Source organism: Lathyrus oleraceus, chromosome 4 (assembly GCF_024323335.1).
Source record: "Lathyrus oleraceus cultivar Zhongwan6 chromosome 4, CAAS_Psat_ZW6_1.0, whole genome shotgun sequence".
Classification (NCBI taxonomy): Eukaryota; Viridiplantae; Streptophyta; class Magnoliopsida; order Fabales; family Fabaceae; genus Lathyrus; species Lathyrus oleraceus.
In genome coordinates this window covers 485,178,846-485,197,620 of record NC_066582.1, presented here as the reverse complement: position 1 = coordinate 485,197,620, position 18,775 = coordinate 485,178,846, and positions in this window count along the sequence as shown.

Here is an 18,775-nt window from a genome sequence, read left to right as displayed (position 1 = left end):
ATTATGATTGAATTTATAAAAATATCTTAAGTCTTGCATGTGAATTTAAGTATGTATGAATGTCTTGAACGTTTAACCATGTAATTTCTATGATGGATGCCATAGGGTTTGGAGCTTTCTGGAATTGTACTGTTATTAAAACCAGAACCCGCAGCCGCTCGCTAGCACATCGCTAAGCGAGCATGTAGCGAGCATTCGCCAAGCCGTCGCTAGGCGAGGCAGGAGCGAACGTGACAATCGCTGATTTTTCGTTCTGATTTTTTTGCTTATCTGACATGTTTTATTGTAATCATGCATTACTTACCTAACACTATTTCTGTTGTGATGCCTTTTGTTGGGTGCAGCTCTGGACCGCACCCTGATTTGGTATTCTGACCTGTTTGCTGAATTTTGTAAGGGTTCACATACTCCCGAGAAGGTAGCTTGCTAGGTATTACACTTTATTGGTGGGACACCCTTGTGGAGATTCACCCTAATTACCTAATTGATTATAACGTGGACCTAATTACCTAATTGATTACAACTACCTAATTGATTATAAAATATTGCCTTTGAATATGTGATCTTGGACCTCTCTTTGTTGCCTTACGATATTACGGTATTATGGTCATGTCCCGCGAATGTGGGGATACACTTAGCAAAGACCCTTCGATTAAATCATCATGTCCCTATAAAATAAATCATTGTCCCTCGGATGTTGCCTGCGAATATATGATTTTTGTCCCTCGGTGACCCGTCGTTGTAGCCTACGGTTAAATGATGATCGTCCCTTCGAATGCTAAGGTATCCTTATAAATGTTGCCTTCAATGACCAATCGATGACCCTACGATGTCCCTTTTACATCCAAAGGATAAAACTGCTTACTTCTCAATAGTAAGGATAGTTTACCCTCATAAGGATAGGAAATGCCCATAAAGACCTTGGGTGGGCATAACTCTTAATTGCTGGCTCACAACCTAAAACATTTTTCATACCTCACACTTTGCAAATACTAGAAAATCACCACTTGGTATACATTCGTACTAGAATCATTGCCAAGTTATATTTTTCTAAACCGCTTTCAAAATTAAACGAGATAAATACTTTGTATACATTCGTACAAGAATCATTACAAAGTTAAACTCTTTTTCTTCAAAACATTCTTTAAGCAATTCACAAACACTTTTTTTTTCTTTTTCAGACAAACATAAGTGATCAAGCAATTAAGAGCCCATGGAAAACCATGGATACAAAGGGTGCTAACACCTTCCCTTTGTATAATGTACCTCCCGAACCCAAAATCTAATTAATGTCTTTCCTGTTCTTTTCCACCTTTCCTTATTGGATAAAAGAAAAGTCGGTGGCGACTCTTGCTATCCGCGACATTTGTTTTCCAAAGCAAAAACACACAAAGTCAGTTCACCGTATGACAGAACTGGCGACTCTGCTGGGGACTATTAAAGAGAGGTTACCTTAAAAACAAGATCACTTATTTAAATTGTTTGATTTACTTTTAAGGGATCGCTTGGGTATTTTATGCTTGAGTGAAAGATCCTACACCCGGATCTAGTGTACCTTAGGTAAGTAGCAAAAGATCATCGCAACTATCCGGCGTATACTGGAATGGTCAAAATGATGGCTACGTTAATGTGACACTTTGGATGTCCTGATGTTCCTCATGTTTACTTGAGGAAAAATTTGGCTTCCGCGTGGTGTCATCAAAGCATTAACCAGACCTTTAGAACCCTAATTGACTCATCCTAGCCATTAGAAAGTAGTGAGATAACTGACTTCGGTTCCGACTAGGGTTGGTTGAGACTCGATACTACACTCTTTGAGATTGGACTTTAGGGAAGCTTCGGTCAACCACTTGGTGTTGCACTGAAGTGGACTTAAAGGAAGGTCAATGATTTGAGATCCTTCTAGAACCCGGTTACTATTATAGGACAGGTTGAACCAACCAAACTTCAGTGGGGAGGGTACTTACCTATGGAACTCATGCAAGCCTTAAAACCTAGGAATGATTGTTGTGTGACTTGTTTGTGCTTACTACCTGCTTACCATCATAACATCATAACATCATAACATCATAACATCATGACATCATGGCATTGTACTAACCATTTCAAGGACTTAGGGATTTAGCTTTGCTTTGTTAAACAGGGCTATGGCTTCCAGGAAGACTATCCGAATTAATTTCGTAGTGACCTCTCCTCTACTAAAGAATTTAGTGTCAGAACTTCCTGATCAGGCTCAGTTCATCAAGAAACATGGTTCTCTCCTCAATTTGGTTACCGCTGGTTTCAAAGAAGATATGATGAGAGTTCTATTCCAGTTCTTCGATCCTAAACATCATTGCTTCACTTTCCCAGATTATCAGTTGGTACCCACATTAGAAGAGTTTTCCAGGCTGCTTGGGATACCTATCCTTGATCAAATATCTTTCAATGGTTTGGAAAGGGTTCCGAAATCTGAAGAAGTTGTCGCGGCTTTACACATGACAAAGTCAGACATTGAAACCAACTGGGTAACCAGAAGTGGAGTTAAGGGATTACTTGCCAAATTTCTGATAAATAAGGCCCGAGAATTCTTAAAGGTTATGGATGTCCATGCTTTCGAAGATGTCCTAGCATTACTAATCTATGGTTTGGTGTTATTTCCTAATCCCGACCAATTCATAGGCATAAATGTTATTAAGATATTTCTCACTCATAACCCTGTGCCTACCTTGCTTGGAGACATTTTGCATTCCCTTCACACCCGTACTATGAAAAGGCAAGGGACTCTCATGTGCTGCATACCTTTATTGTCTAGGTGGTTTATTTCGCACCTTCCTCAATCAGTCTTGAAGAATGAGCAAAATCTGAAATGGTCTCAAAGGATAATGTCGCTCTCCCATTCAGACATCCGTTGGTGTCCTCATCTCAAAGAAAATGTTATCATCATTGACCGTTGTGGAGAATTCTCTAATGTACCCCTCCTGGGTATGAGGGGAGGCATTACTTATAATCCAGCTTTAGCCCTACATCAGTTTGGTTATGCTCGAAGAGATGGTCCACATGAAATAATTATCCAAGGCACTGTGTTTGACTATGACAATGATTCTCAAGGTCTCCGTCAAAGGTTTGTACGAGCTTGGGGCATGGTGAAAAGAAGTACTTTAGGAAAGAAAAACTTTATCCCTATGGAGCCTTATCTCAGATGGGTACGCGCAAGAGCTCGTGAACTTGGCATGCGATATCTTGCAGTCGGACCGCTGATTGTTGAACCAGAAGTTGAAGGAGGTACTCCTTAGATCATTCCTTATCCAGATATGCCTACCGATGTTGAAGAATTGAAGAGACCCTGGATCCAGTTGAGAGAGGAAAGGGATACTTTTGGAGCCTAGTTCTGTGCTGAAAGGAAGAAAGTGTTAGAACTTACTAGCCAGCTTAATGAGGAACGAAGACTCAATGCATATCTTCGCCCAAAAAGAAGCCGTCCCTGGGAGACTTGAGCTTTCATTGTATTTTTATTATTTCCTTTTGTAATGAACATTGATTAAAGAAATTATTAATAAAAGTTTCCCTCTTTTTTGGTGGTTTACGCAAAGTTAAATTTCAGAAGTCCTTGAAAACATTTCATACATTGCATAGCATAACATAACATTGCATAACAGGTATTCTAAAGGATCAATATTCTCACGGTCTTCCTTCTAAACAGAAAAATGGCTCTCGAACAAACTGTCAAAGATCTCCAGGCTCAGAATGCTCAATTCCAGGAGATGATCCTGAGCTTATCCAAGGGGCAGGAAGAACTGAAGGCTCTCTTGCTCGAGAAGAAGAAAGACAAGAAAGCTGTGAGTTACATCAACCCGGGAAGAAGGCTTAAAGGACAGGCCGCAGGAGTCAAGATCAGAATGCCGAAGGATCAAGAAGAGGAGACAGAGAATGATTCAGAAGAGGAGAATGTTGATCTCTTCAACCCTGAGGACGACGATGAAGATTATGAGAATGAACAGTACTCTCCAAGAGATGGCAAGTACAAGTTGCTGGAAGAACGTATGTTAGCTATGGAGGGCCAGAAGGCGCCCGGTCTGGATTTCGAAAGCTTGGGTCTGGTCTCTGATGTGGTCGTTCCCCGCAAATTCAAGGTCCCCGCTTTCACTAAGTATGATGGTGCATCTTGTCCTCAGATGCATCTAAGAGCTTATGTGAGAAAGATTCAGCCGTATACCACTGATAGGAAACTATGGATCCATTTCTTCCAAGAGAGTCTGTCTGGCACACAGTTGGAGTGGTATTATCAGCTCGAGAGCTCTAACATCCACACCTGGACTGATTTAGCGACAGCTTTCTACAAGCACTACCAGTATAATTCTGAATTGGCACCTACTCGGCTACAGTTGCAGAATATGACTATGGGATCTAAAGAAAGCTTCAAAGAATATGCTCAAAAATGGAGAGATTTGGCTGGCAGAGTCAAACCCCCTATGACTGATCGAGAATTAGTGGACATGTTCATGGGTACACTGACTGGCCCATTCTACAGCCATCTACTGGGAAGTTCTTCATCGGGTTTCACTGACCTTACATTGACAGGTGAACGTGTTGAAAGCGGCATTCGAAGTGGAAAGATACAGACGGCTACCTCTGATCCTCCAGAGACTCCTAATGTCATCACTGCTCCTCTGCCTAATCTTGACAGGACTGTCAATGTTGTGGAAGATGCTGATAACGATTGCGACCTGGATAGTTGGATTTTCCCAACAATTGATGACGGACTCAATAATTGGAAGGCTGAAGACACTGTCCCGATTTCCTTTAGTCAGGAGTAATTGTTTTTGTCTATTTTAGTGTTGCAAATTTTTAATTTTTACAATTGAACTTCTTAAAGCATTGTGTCTATGCCCGGGGCACAATAGCTAATTTGTTAAGGGTTTTGTCATTTTCATAAGCATATTCACATTCAATAAATCAATGGACTTTTTGCATTCAAATATTGCGCTCTTTATCTTTCCTGTCATCTTCCAAACAAGCTATGTTTTCTTACACACACTCACGTAACAAATTGCAGATCCATACCCACCCTGGATCCTGTTGATAATAGTTCTCCTACTGTTCATTATGACTTTGAAAATCCGATCTACCAAGCCGAGGATGGAAGTGAGGAAGATTGTGAAGTACCTGGAGAACTTGCCAGACTGTTACTGCAAGAAGAAAGGACTATACAGCCGCATGAAGAGTCAATCGAAATTGTAAATCTGGGTACTGAAGTAGACTAGAAAGAGGTCAAAATAGGAGCAGGCTTGGAAAACAGTGTCAAAGAAAGATTGATTCAGATGTTACATGACTATGTAGAGGTTTTCGCTGGAAAAATCAAGAGATGATATGGAATGATGAATGTCAAGAAGCTTTTGACAAAATCAAGAAGTATCTCCAAGAACCTATAAATCTGATGCCACCAGTTGAAGAAAGACCTCTAATCATGTATTTGACCGTGTTAGAAAATTCAATAGGGTGTGTGTTGGGGCAACATGACGAGTCTGGTCGAAAAGAGCATGCAATATACTACCTTAGCAAAAGGTACCGACTGTGAAACAAGATACTCACAGCTCGAGAAAGCTTGCTATGCTTTGGCTTAGGCTGCTCGCCGACTAAGACAGTATATGTTGAATCATACCACTTTATTGATTTCTAAGATGGATCTTATCAAATATACATCTGAGAAACCTGCTCTCTCCGGAAGAACAACAAGATGATTACTGAACTCCGCACGCAGTTCAACATAAAACACCATAACTCTTCTCCGTACCGGCCAAAGATGAACGGCGTCGTGGAGGCTGCTAATAAGAATATCAAGAAGATCATACAAAAGATGACAGTAACATACAAAGACTGGCATGAGATGTTACCGTTTTCTCTCCATGGTTATCGCACTTCAGTGCGCACTTCGACAGGGGCAACTCCGTTCTCTTTAGTCTACGGAATGGAAGCCGTTTTACCAGTGGAAGTTCAAATTCCCTCTCTAAGAATCATGAAAGAGGCGAGCTTAAATGAAGATGAATGGATTCAGACTCGACTCGATCAGATAAATTTGATTGAGGAGAAGAGACTTGCGGCTGTTTGTCATTGGCAGATATATCAGAAGCGCATGACCCAGGCATTTAACAAAAGAGTCAAGAGACAGGTGTATCAAATTGGCGACTTGGTGATCAAGCGTATCATTCTACCACAAGGTGATCCCAGAGGCAAATGGACTCCCACATACGAAGGGCCATTTGTAGTTAAGAAGGTATTCTCTGGTGGAGCCATGATGCTTGCTACAATGGATGGCGAAGACTTCCCACATCCCGTGAACGCAGACATAGTTAAAAAATACTACGCATAAAAGAGACCCGCTAGGTCGACGTACCTAGGCAAAAGTAAGGGCATCCCGGCGAACCAAAAGGGTTCGGGCAAAAATTAGGGATAAACATATAAAAATGTACACCCGGCAAGTCGAAAACCTGAAAAGGCGGCTTGGGCAAAAAAGGGTATCCTGGTGGACTGAAAACTTGAAAAGGCGGTCCAGGCAAAAATTAGGGATTAAAAGCGTATGACTATGTCCCGTTCTCAGACAGCTTCATCCAAGTTCAAGGGACTGAACAAGTCAATCACTTCTATCCGACAGCAGGAGATGAGATGCTTGAAGACATAATGACAGTAGTAGAATTAAAATCCACAGGGCTTTTCCTTCATAGCTTTTTCTTTATGTTCTCGATAATTTCCTCTTACTAGGATTTCTGTCTCCTTGTACACAAATTGCCTGTTTATAGGCCCTTTTTCAAAATCAATACAATTTTGTTTCCAAAAAAAAATGCTTTTGTTTTACTTTCTCTATTTTGTTTGCGTAAACGTCCATTGATTTAGATTGAATTGGTATATGCATTTGAATATGATCGAGGTTTATCAAAAAATACATGCATAAAACGGAAATAGCAATTACAAAAGACTTCAGGATCAAGGAGAAGGTCTAACCATGCGTTCCAATGAATCCGGTTGCTAATTCTATTCCCCAACAAAAACCAGCTATTTCCCATAAGAGGTCGGCATCACCAGACAGACGGGTCATCTCTTCCATCCCCATCCAGGCTCTGTTGGATATTTCCACCATCAGACAGAAATCAAGTATCCCCAGCTAAGAAAGAGTCATCAATACAAGTATCTCCAACCAGAATATTGGGATTTATTTTCCCCTGGAAGAACTTTTCAGACGCATAGTTCATTCATTACATCATTTCACAGCATACGCATGCATACATTGTTCGCATTTATTTTCAGAAGCATAAAACATCTCATGCATCATGACATGGCATGAAGCTAACTTTATTTTTCAGGTTAATTATCCTCCGGATACAGTCAAAATAAAGATCCATTCAGACGTACATCTTTATCGATTACATTTACATCTTTCAGATATAATCCACATGAACATCCATTCCGACAAGCACTCTGATATCCTCCTAATGGTGGCATCTTTAAGCCCATCCCAGACATTTATTGCAAATACAACATATACAAATATTGTCAGATATAGCCTAACGTACGGTTCATTCTGATTCAGCCTAACGTATGGTTCCTCCAACTGTTCCAAAACGGTCTAGCGTACAACCCATTTGGATGTTCACCCCCTCAGATACGATCTAGCGTATGATCCATTCTGATCTTTATTCCTCAGATACTACCTAGCATGCGGTACATTCTGAAACGTGGTCTAGCGTACGACTCCCCTTTCATCCTCAGATACAGCCTGATGGACGGCTCATTCTGCGACTCAGATACGATCTAGCGTACGATCCATTATGATCTTTCATCCCCAGTGAAATCGCCCGCCTAAGGGACGACTCATTCTGCTATTCAGATACGATCTAGCGTATGATCCATTCTGATCCCTTATCCCTAGCAGCGTATAACACACTCTGACTCCTCAGCGAAGTCGACAGCCTAATGGATGACTCACTATACGGTCTAGCGTATGACCCGGTATGACACCCATGTCTTCAGATATCGTCTAATGTACGACGCACTCTAAAGCTCTCATCATCAAACTCCCTGGATGGCATCTTTAAGCCCATCTTCATCAAGACTAACTGTTGATTAACAAGTGAAAATTTTGGGGCATTCTAAATGTTCAATAATCTTCCACCTCCAGACCACAAATGGCGTACATACCATTCTAACTCTCTCGGTTCAAGAAAATTGAACAGGGGCAGCTGTCATACCCCAAAATTTGCCCGTTAATTTTGCAAGACATTTTTCAAGGCACTCCAACTCATTACTTAAGGCATTGATCTTAAAGGAACAAAGACCCAGTACACAGGTGGTCAAATCCAGAAAATGGCTTAAAATGGCTTGCTCGCTAGGCGAGCAAAATCATTCACCTAGCGAACTCTTCGCTGCACCACTCGCCTAGCGAAGCTTGCGAATACCAGAATTTTTGGGCTTCATTCTGAGCCCATTAGGTCACAAAAACTATTATAAATACCAAGGACCTCATTCAGAAAAGGGAAACGAAAACGGGAGATAGAGAGAAGGCACAGCAAACCCTGGAGGCTAACCCAGAGAATTCAGAGCAACCCTAAAGGAAACCCTGAAGGAAACTCATCTGCACCAAGGTTATCTCCGTCCAACTCAATCCGGCGCCAACCCTGAGAGTGACTTGCCAATTCAAGGTTGCAATTCAATTGCAAACAGGTTTGCATTACCATTACCGTTTTATGTTCTTAATTTGCATGTGGCATTATGATTGAATTTATAAAAATATCTTAAGTCTTGCATGTGAATTTAAGTATGTATGAATGTCTTGAACGTTTAACCATGTAATTTCTATGATGGATGCCATAGGGTTTGGAGCTTTCTGGAATTGTACTGTTATTAAAACCAGAACCCGCAACCGCTCGCTAGCACATCGCTAAGCGAGCATGTAGCGAGCATTCGCCAAGCCGTCGCTAGGCGAGGCAGGAGCGAACGTGACAATCGCTGATTTTTTCGTTCTGATTTTTTTGCTTATCTGACATGTTTTATTGTAATCATGCATTACTTACCTAACACTATTTCTGTTGTGATGCCTTTTGTTGGGTGCAACTCTGGACCGCACCCTGATTTGGTATTCTGACCTGTTTGCTGAATTTTGTAAGGGTTCACATACTCCCGAGAAGGTAGCTTGCTAGGTATTCCACTTTATTGGTGGGACACCCTTGTGGAGATTCACCCTAATTACCTAATTGATTATAACGTGGACCTAATTACCTAATTGATTACAACTACCTAATTGATTATAAAATATTGCCTTTGAATATGTGATCTTGGACCTCTCTTTGTTGCCTTGCGATATTACGGTATTATGGTCATGTCCCGCGAATGTGGGGATACACTTAGCAAAGACCCTTCGATTAAATCATCATGTCCCTATAAAATAAATCATTGTCCCTCGGATGTTGCCTGCGAATATATGATTTTTGTCCCTCGGTGACCCGTCGTTGTAGCCTACGGTTAAATGATGATCGTCCCTTCGAATGCTAAGGTATCCTTACAAATGTTGCCTTCAATGACCAATCGATGACCCTACGATGTCCCTTTTACATCCAAAGGATAAAACTACTTACTTCTCAATAGTAAGGACAGTTTACCCTCATAAGGATAGGAAATGCCCATAAAGACCTTGGGTGGGCATAACTCTTAATTGCTGGCTCACAGCCTAAAACATTTTTCATACCTCACACTTTGCAAATACTAAAAAATCACCACTTGGTATACATTCGTACTAGAATCATTGCCAAGTTATATTTTTCTAAACCGCTTTCAAAATTAAACGAGATAAATACTTTGTATACATTCGTACAAGAATCATTACAAAGTTAAACTCTTTTTCTTCAAAACATTCTTTAAGCAATTCACAAACACTTTTTTTTTCTTTTTCAGACAAACATAAGTGATCAAGCAATTAAGAGCCCATGGAAAACCATGGATACAAAGGGTTCTAACACCTTCCCTTTGTATAATGTACCTCTCGAACCCAAAATCTAATTAAGGTCTTTCCTGTTCTTTTCCACCTTTCCTTATTGGATAAAAGAAAAGTCGGTGGCGACTCTTGCTATCCGCGACATTTGTTTTCCAAAGCAAAAACACACAAAGTCAGTTCACCGTATGACACACCCAGACCAACTATGTGAAGGATGTCTAGTTGGGAAGCAATTCCGGAAAAGCTTTCTAAAGGAATCAACGTCGAGAGCGACAAAATCGCTAGAGCTCATACACACTAATGTCTGTGGACCAATCAATCCAAACTCTTTTAATAAGAGTAAATACTTTCTCCTCTTTATTGATGATTATTCTAGAAAAATATGGGTTTATTTCTTAAAGGAGAAGTCATAAGTGTTTGAAACTTTAAGAAGTTCAAAGCCCCCTGTGGAGAAAGAAAGTGGTCTTTCCATTAAGGCCATGAGATCTGACCGAGGAGGAGAGTTCATTTCAAATGAGTTCCATAAATATTATGATGACCATGGAATTCTCCGCCCACTAACAGTGCCAAGATCACCAAAACAAAATGGAGTAGCAAAGAGAAAGAATCAGACCATACTTAACATGGTGCGAAGCATGCTTAAGAGCAAGAAGATGCCGAAAGAGTTTTGGGCCGAAGCAGTGGCATGTGCGTTTTACCTAACTAATCGTTCCCCAACAAGAAGCGTGCATGAGAAGACACCACAAGAAGCATGGAATGGAAGGAAGCCTGGGATCTCTCACCTCAAAGTGTTTGGAAGCATTGCGTATATCCACGTTCTAGATGAAAGGAGAACAAAGCTCGATGATAAAAGTGAGAAGTATGTATTCGTGGGTTACGACTCAAGCTCCAAAGGGTACAAGCTCTATAACCCAAATAGTGGAAATATTGTCATAAGCCGTGACGTGGAGTTCGAAGAAGAAGATTGTTGGGATTAGAGTGTTCAAGAAGACAAGTACAATTTTCTTCCTTACTTTGAAGAAGAAGACGAAATGGAATAACCAATGATAGAGGAACATATTAGACCACCGGCCTCACCGATACCAAGGTTGGATAAAACAAGCTCAAGTGAGAGGACACCACGACTAAGGAGTATTGAAGAGCTTTATGAGGTAACCGAAAACAGAAGCGACATTAACCTCTTTTGTCTTTTGGATAATTGCGAGCCTCTAAGCTATCAAGAAGCAGTTGAAAACGTAAAGTGGAGAGACGCCATGGAAGAAGAAATCAAGTCAATCACGAAGAATGATACATGGGAACTTACTACACTTCCACGAGGACATAAAGCAATCGGAGTAAGATGGGTGTACAAGGCGAAGAAGAATGCAAAAGGAGGCGTGGAAGGATACAAAGCAAGATTGGTGGCGAAAGACTATAGTCAAAGACAAGGAATTGACTATGATGAGGTATTTGCCCCCGTGACTCGTCTTGAAACTATTAGACTGATCATTTCTTTGGTAGCCCAAAATGAATGGAAGATTTATCAAATGGATGTGAAGTCGGCCTTCTTGAATGGTTATCTCGAAGAAGAAGTTTATATCGAGCAACCACAGGGCTATGAAGTAAAAGGGCAAGAAGAAAAAGTCTTGAAGTTGAAGAAGGAATTGTACGGACTCAAGCAAGCACCGAGAGCTTGGAATGTTCGAATCGACAAGTACTTTCAAGACAAGAACTTCATTAAGTGTCCATATGAGAATGAACTCTATATTAAAGTACAAAGTGGAGATATTTTGATTGTGTGCTTATATGTTGATGACTTGATCTTCACATGGAACAATTTAAGCATGTTTGAAGAGTTCAAGAAAGACATGTCAAATAAATTTGAGATGACAAATATGGGTCTCATGGCATATTATCTCGGCATCAAAGTAAAGTAAGAAGACAGATGAATTTTTATCACCTAAGAAGGTTATGCCAAAGAAGTCCTTAAGAAGTTCAAGATGGATGATGCCAATCCAGTTGGCATCCCGATGGAATATGACAGCAAGTTGAGTAAGCATAAAAATGGAGAGATTGTTGATCCAACTCTTTACAAAAGTTTGGTTGGAAGTCTGTGTTACTTGACAAGTACAAGGCCAAATATTTTCAATGTTGTAGGAGTCGTAAGTCGCTACATGGAAGCTCTAACAACAACTCACTTCAAGGCGGCAAAAAGAATCCTTCGATACATCAAAGGTACAACAAACCTTGGCTTGCACTATTACTCTTCTAACAATTATGAGATTATTGGCTATAGTGATAGTGATTGGAGTAGAGACTTGGATGATAGAAAGAGCACTACTGGTTTTATGTTCTTTATGGGAGATAATTCTTTCACTCGGATGTCAAAGAAGCAACCTATCGTCACACTGTCAACTTGTGAAGCTGAGTATGTAGCCGCCACATCATGTGTTTGTCATGTAGTTTGGCTAAGGAATTTGTTGAAAGAATTAAAAATGCCACAAGAAGATCCTGTCGAAATATGTGTTGATAATAAATCAGCACTTGCTTTGGCAAAGAATCCTGTATTTCATGAAAGAAGTAAGCACATCGACACTCGTTACCACTTCATAAGAGAATGCATCGAGAAGAAGAAGGTGAAATTGAAGTATGTGATGTCTAGAGATTAAGTTGTCGACATTTTCACCAAGCCACTCAAATTGGAAACTTTCGTGAAGCTAAGGAATATGCTTGAAATCACAAATCAAGTTTAAGGGGGGATGTTGAAATATTAAACTTGATTTGGGCCTAACCTTATTATTTGATTTTTGAGCTTAATTTATTTTGGGTAATGTCTCTAGAAAAGTCTTGTAGTATTTGGAGTGTCTAGATATTTCTTAGGATTATAATATTTTCTAAAATACTCTTTGAATGTCTAGAGTTGAGAACTCTTTAGAATTAGTGTGTCTGGAGTTCTCCTTAGAGTACTATAAATAGAGATGTAATCATACACTTTTGCATCAAGCAAAAAAATACAAAGTTCTCTCTTCCATAAATAATTCTCCTACCTATCAATTTTCTATTCAAGCCTCTAATATTCCCACACACTTTTTCTAAACACAAAAAACGTTTATTTCCAACATTTTCATCCTCCATTTTTATTTTAGTTTTAGTTTTAATTTTTTCATTTTAAAAGTTTGTTTATTATTTGGTTCCTCAATTTTAATGTTTTTTAATTTTTAATCTCTATTTTAAAAACTAATTTTTTATTGGTGAAATATTTTGGGCTCAACCCCTTTATCCACATAGTCACTTTTCAATTCAAACCCAATTACATGAATTAATGTTATAAACACTATTTCTTAATGAAAAAAACAATGTGGGACTAATAAACATAACCATGTCTGCATTGTCGACATGTTTGCAACTGCACCACTCGTGATTCATTGTTGAAACTGCACCACTCTTTGCTATATGTTAAAAAGTTAAAGATTTTGTGTTGTTATTTTCTATCATCTCCAAAATTCATGTCACATTGAACCTGTTACCATTAATACTCCAGTGCAGGTCAATAATTCATTCGAATAACACAATAACTTGTCTATTTCCTTATCATACTATCATTATACTCTTGAGTTTGAGAATCACATTATGGTCAATCTAACATAGAAAATAATGAATAGTGAAATAATATTTTCAAAACCCTAATAAAGGTATCATCATATTCTAAAGTTTATATCATCAGGATAGTGGTTGATGTTGCCATGTGTGTCATGATACAAATTTCTAATAATAAAAAAGTCGAAGGAGTTTTAATAGAAGTTATTTCTACATGTAATATCACTCCCTAATTTATTTCTCAACTTTCTTGCTCACGAAGTATTTGAATATGACAAAGCAGGTTCACGATGAAGTCATATTGATAAGAAAATACATTGTTAAAATGAAGAACTTGTAATAACATAATTGATTTCATTACTAAATGCAGGGCCAAATGTATATACATACCTAAATCATTCATCATAATTATCAGCAAATGTCAGATATACCTGCCAAAATGTTGCATATAAACATTCTAAAATGTTATTTTGTATGGAGTTGTAATGTTGATTTCAATGTGTGTGGAGACGTGAGAGTTCATGCATCATGTAGAGATTCATGCAACATGTATAGATTTTGTCAGTGTGTACGTGTATGTTTATCAAAGAGGAGTTGTAGAATGAAGTGAGCATGGTAAATATATGTGGTATATGACACTAGTAGGTATGTTGGTGGGATTTAGGAAGAGTGGTAGAAATTAATTAGAATTTTTATTAGCTTAAATAATCTTTTGGTCCATGTAAGTTGACGTGCTTTTATTTTTCGTCCCTGTATCTTTTTTGTTGGAAATATTCATTGAATGTTAAACTTCTTTTGGTTTTAGTCCCTAAGGTTAAAATCCGCAACAAAAACCCACTAGAAACCTGTGAATTTTACTTTTATGGAATAAAACCAAATAAAATTCAACATTTAAGGACTTTATCCAATAAATATGAAAATCATTTTGACTTTGGTCCATTTTCTGTTAAGTCTTCTGTTTGTGCTTATTTGCTCATACTCTGAGCTACATTAACTAGAACTTAATTTTTAATTTTGGTAAACCAAAATCATGTCATGATTCTTACTTAGTCAAAAAATGTGTTTCTCAATTGTTTTTCAAAAATTCTTGCTGAAATGGTTGAAAATTGTTATGAGATCTTATTATCAGTGGTTAAATCAAAGATTGTTAGTGGATAACAAGCATTCTTTAAAAATAAGCCATGAGAAAAGGACCTGTTTTATTAATCAAAGACAAGAAGTACATGATTCAGAATCAGTGTCTAAAGACAAGAAAGGCATGATGAAAAGTTACAATATTCAGACTTGATCAATATTTTCATCATAAGTTCTGAAAAAGACAACATAATCCTGATCATCATCAGTGTTGTACTCAAATTCTTCAGCATGCTCCTTCTCCTTTGTAGGGTTCTTCGTTGTTGTATATGAAGTTCTCTCTATCTTGAAAGCCCCAATAGATGTGCTTGAACCTTCAACCTCCATGACTTTTTGAGCTTCAGCAGATCTGATTTTCTCTTCTCTCAGTTGCATCTTCATAAGCTTGCTAATCTCCTCAGTAAAGTTTTTCCTCAAATTCTTATCTTACTTTGGCTCGCCCATACTGTTTAAAAAGAGGGGAGTTTGAAAGAAGAGGAATGTGATCTTGGTGATAATACAAACACAATGAGTTTTGATCTTTGTGCCTCAATAAACACAGGAAAGAGAAACTGATATTGGTCTTCATGCACGTCTTCCCAAGTTATAATCCATACTTATCTATGCTCAATTGTTAGAACTGATATTTGACCACCTTAAAAAGTAAAAATGATTTTATCAACCATACTAGTCAATTTTCTTTTAAATGAATCTTTGACTAAAGGTAAGTAAAAACTGATTTTAACTCATTTTTACTCAGAATTATTTTTCTCATATATTATTTTTCTTAAGAATCTTTTCTTTCCCTTATTTTCTATCTTTTTGTTTATGATAAAGAGGGAGATATAGTATTTAAGCACCTGACTATGATGATCACTTTGTGCTTAATTTTTGAATATAAATGCCATTGTGTTGTTTATGGGAATTTAATTAACCTGGATAGGACTTAGGGGAAACTTACAAACCTCATCCTCTAGACTATCAGACTTATGGGGAGCTTGCAAACCTCTGATCCTGAAGTCAACAAGTTAATTAAATCACTAACCAATGTTCTTAAATATTATTGTTTGACATCATCAAAATTAGGGAGATTGTTTGAACAAAATTGGTTCATATCACATCCCTTGGTTTTTTATGATAACAAGTATTTAGAGAACAAATTAGTATTCTAACATATGTTCAAGTATGCAAGATTATATTATTAATAACATATGACGAAATGCTTGAAGAATTTGAATTTGAACATAAAGATCAGACTCTGCCTCTAAAGATCACTTCTAAAGACTCCGCCTCTGATGGAGATCCAGATTCTAAAGAGATTAACTCTGAAGAAAGTCAGTCTCTGGTGACCCAGACTCTGAATCTTCAGAAGTCAAGAAGAGGACTCTTATGTGATCAGCCTCTGAAGAGTGAAGTCTGAAGGAAGGTCAACTCTGAAACAAAAGCTTTTCTACCAAGACAACTCTGACAGATTCAGAACCTTTTTCATCACGTGAAGACTTAAGGAAATATTTCTATCTTGGTTGTTTGAGCTTCAACAGATCAATATTTCTCTTGTAGAAAGGTGTTTGCTTGATATGTCTAATCAAGTACAAAAGTTAATCAATCTTTTGGTGAAAGTCTTTAATGTCTCTTTTCTCTCTTCTTTATATAAGGAGCTGCAGATCTGAAGAAGAAGACCACCACACAATAATACACCATATCATGAGAATGTATGTATTGACATTCAAAGAGAAGCTACTCAAACAAAACTACAAGACTTAGAACATCTTAAATTTGTGTATATTTTAGAAGTTATCAAGTCTTAGAGTCTTACTAAGTTGTATTATGTCTACACCTCTAATTTTATATCAAGTGTAGTTGTTACCCAAATATATTAACAATTTATTACAGAGTCGGAAGTCTCTTGCTTGTATGCTTGAACATTTGAAATCTTTAGCTTGTCATACATGTGCGTTTGAGCAAGGAAGTCTCGAGCTCGTGGACTTGAGAAAGTAAGTCTTACACTTGTGTGTGTAAGCAAATGATATCTCTTGCTTATGAGCTTGAGCATTTGTAATCATATTTGGTTATAATGGAAATCTCTTGGAAGTACAAGATGATTAGACTACTCTCAAGTTGTGAGAGGAACCGGGATAAACTGCTTGTGTTCTTGCTTTTGTACTTAAATATCCATTGTTGTCAACTTTGATCATCCAAATCAGATTCTAGTTCAAAATATGATAAGGTCATTCAGAAATCAAACATGTTTTCTGAGTCAAACTTTGAATCTTGTGTTTAGACTCTAATAAAAGAGTCATCCAAAATAGAAGAAGAAAAAGGCTTTAAAGTTGAAAAAATCAACACAATTCGACCCTCATTTTTTGTGTTTTTCTCACCTTCATTAGTGACCAAACCAAATTTATTGAAGAAAAAGATATCTAACGCAAAATATAATGGTTGTATGTGATTGAGATATGTGTTTTACTTTTGTATTCGCTGGTTGGGAAAGCACTGCTCATGATATCCGTGTTTTTTACTAGGCTCTTACAAATACGAACCTACATTTTTTCCACATCCACCTTTAGGTATGTTCTTTTGTATTACTTTACTTTATATTAATAATATTTTATTTCACATTATAAGAATTACTTTACTTTTAGGTAAGTATTATTTGTTAGATTTTGACTATCCAACACCAATAAGATACATTGATTCCTATAGATGTGAACTTACCACCTTCCATATTTTAGGCGTTCAAGTGGATTTGAAAATCATAACGAAGTATGTGATTATTATCACTCAAGTTTAAAATGCACAATAGAGAAAACTTTTGAAGTGTGAAAAAACAAATTTGCTATGTTGCGTCGCATGCCTAAATTCAAATATGAAACACATGTCAAATTGTTGTCACAACAATGATAATACACAATTTATCAGAAAGAATTCTCAAATGGATATTGATTATAATATTTATGAAGATGAAAATACAATCATTCACTCATAGATCAATTAACTCGAATCCATCACATAGTTTCTGTGTAGATTTTTTGTCAGAAATGGATCATGCTCGAGACTTAATTCATGATCAAATTATAAAATATAAGCTAAATAGTGAATTCATCATACTATTCCAATACTAAGTTACATTTTAATTTATATTGTCAATTTATAATTTTTATTTAAATTCCTAATATTTAATTATTATGTTGATTTAGTTTTTTTTATATATTCTTTTTAACTTTTATATTTGATTATTAATAATTTAGTAACTAAATTTTATGTTTTATGAAAATAGACATATTAACACCCAATTTGGTAATTATATATCTGAAATTAATTTTGATTCAAACTACTTAAGCAAAAACAAATATTGAGAATCAATTTTACATCAATTTATTCAATCATAAACCAATTTATATTTAACTCGTGTATAATCAAAATTAATTTATTAGATAAGTAATCCATAATTACAAAATATAATATTATCGGCCAAAACTCATAGTTCTTGACTCAATTTCTTCCTAAAAAGAATCGACAATTATAAAACATAACAATATCGGTTAAAACTCATAGTTCTTGATGAGTTAAAAAACCTATAATATAAAAGTTGAAAATGGTTATTTATAAAAAAAAATTATTGAATTTAAAAGGGGTCTTCATTTATTTACCATTTACTTGTATGAATAAAGAATGAGCTAAATTAATCCTAAACCGAACCACAAAAATTAGAAGTAGAAGCATTGTTACAAAGAGTCTTAAAAAATGAAGAAATATTTTTGGATAGAGAGACTCTTGATGCCATATCAAAAAAGTGAATTTTATATATACCATAAAGTGATATACAATACTTGCAATCTTTCTTGAAAAAAAAAAAGATGATCTATATTCTGTGAAATTAAAGTGAAAATTTAAATTATTTATGTAAATTTTTAAATTTATTTATATAACATGTGATATATACTCCATTAAACTCATCTTACTTAGCCATGTCTTAAATGAAACATAATTAGCTAAGGCTTTCTTTTGTCGAAATCATTATCTTTTGCTTGAGAATGAATAAAAAGTGATTTAATACAAATTGGTGACTAGCCTTTAGTATTTTAAGGGATTAAAATTTGAGATTAATTACCATCACCCGTTTGT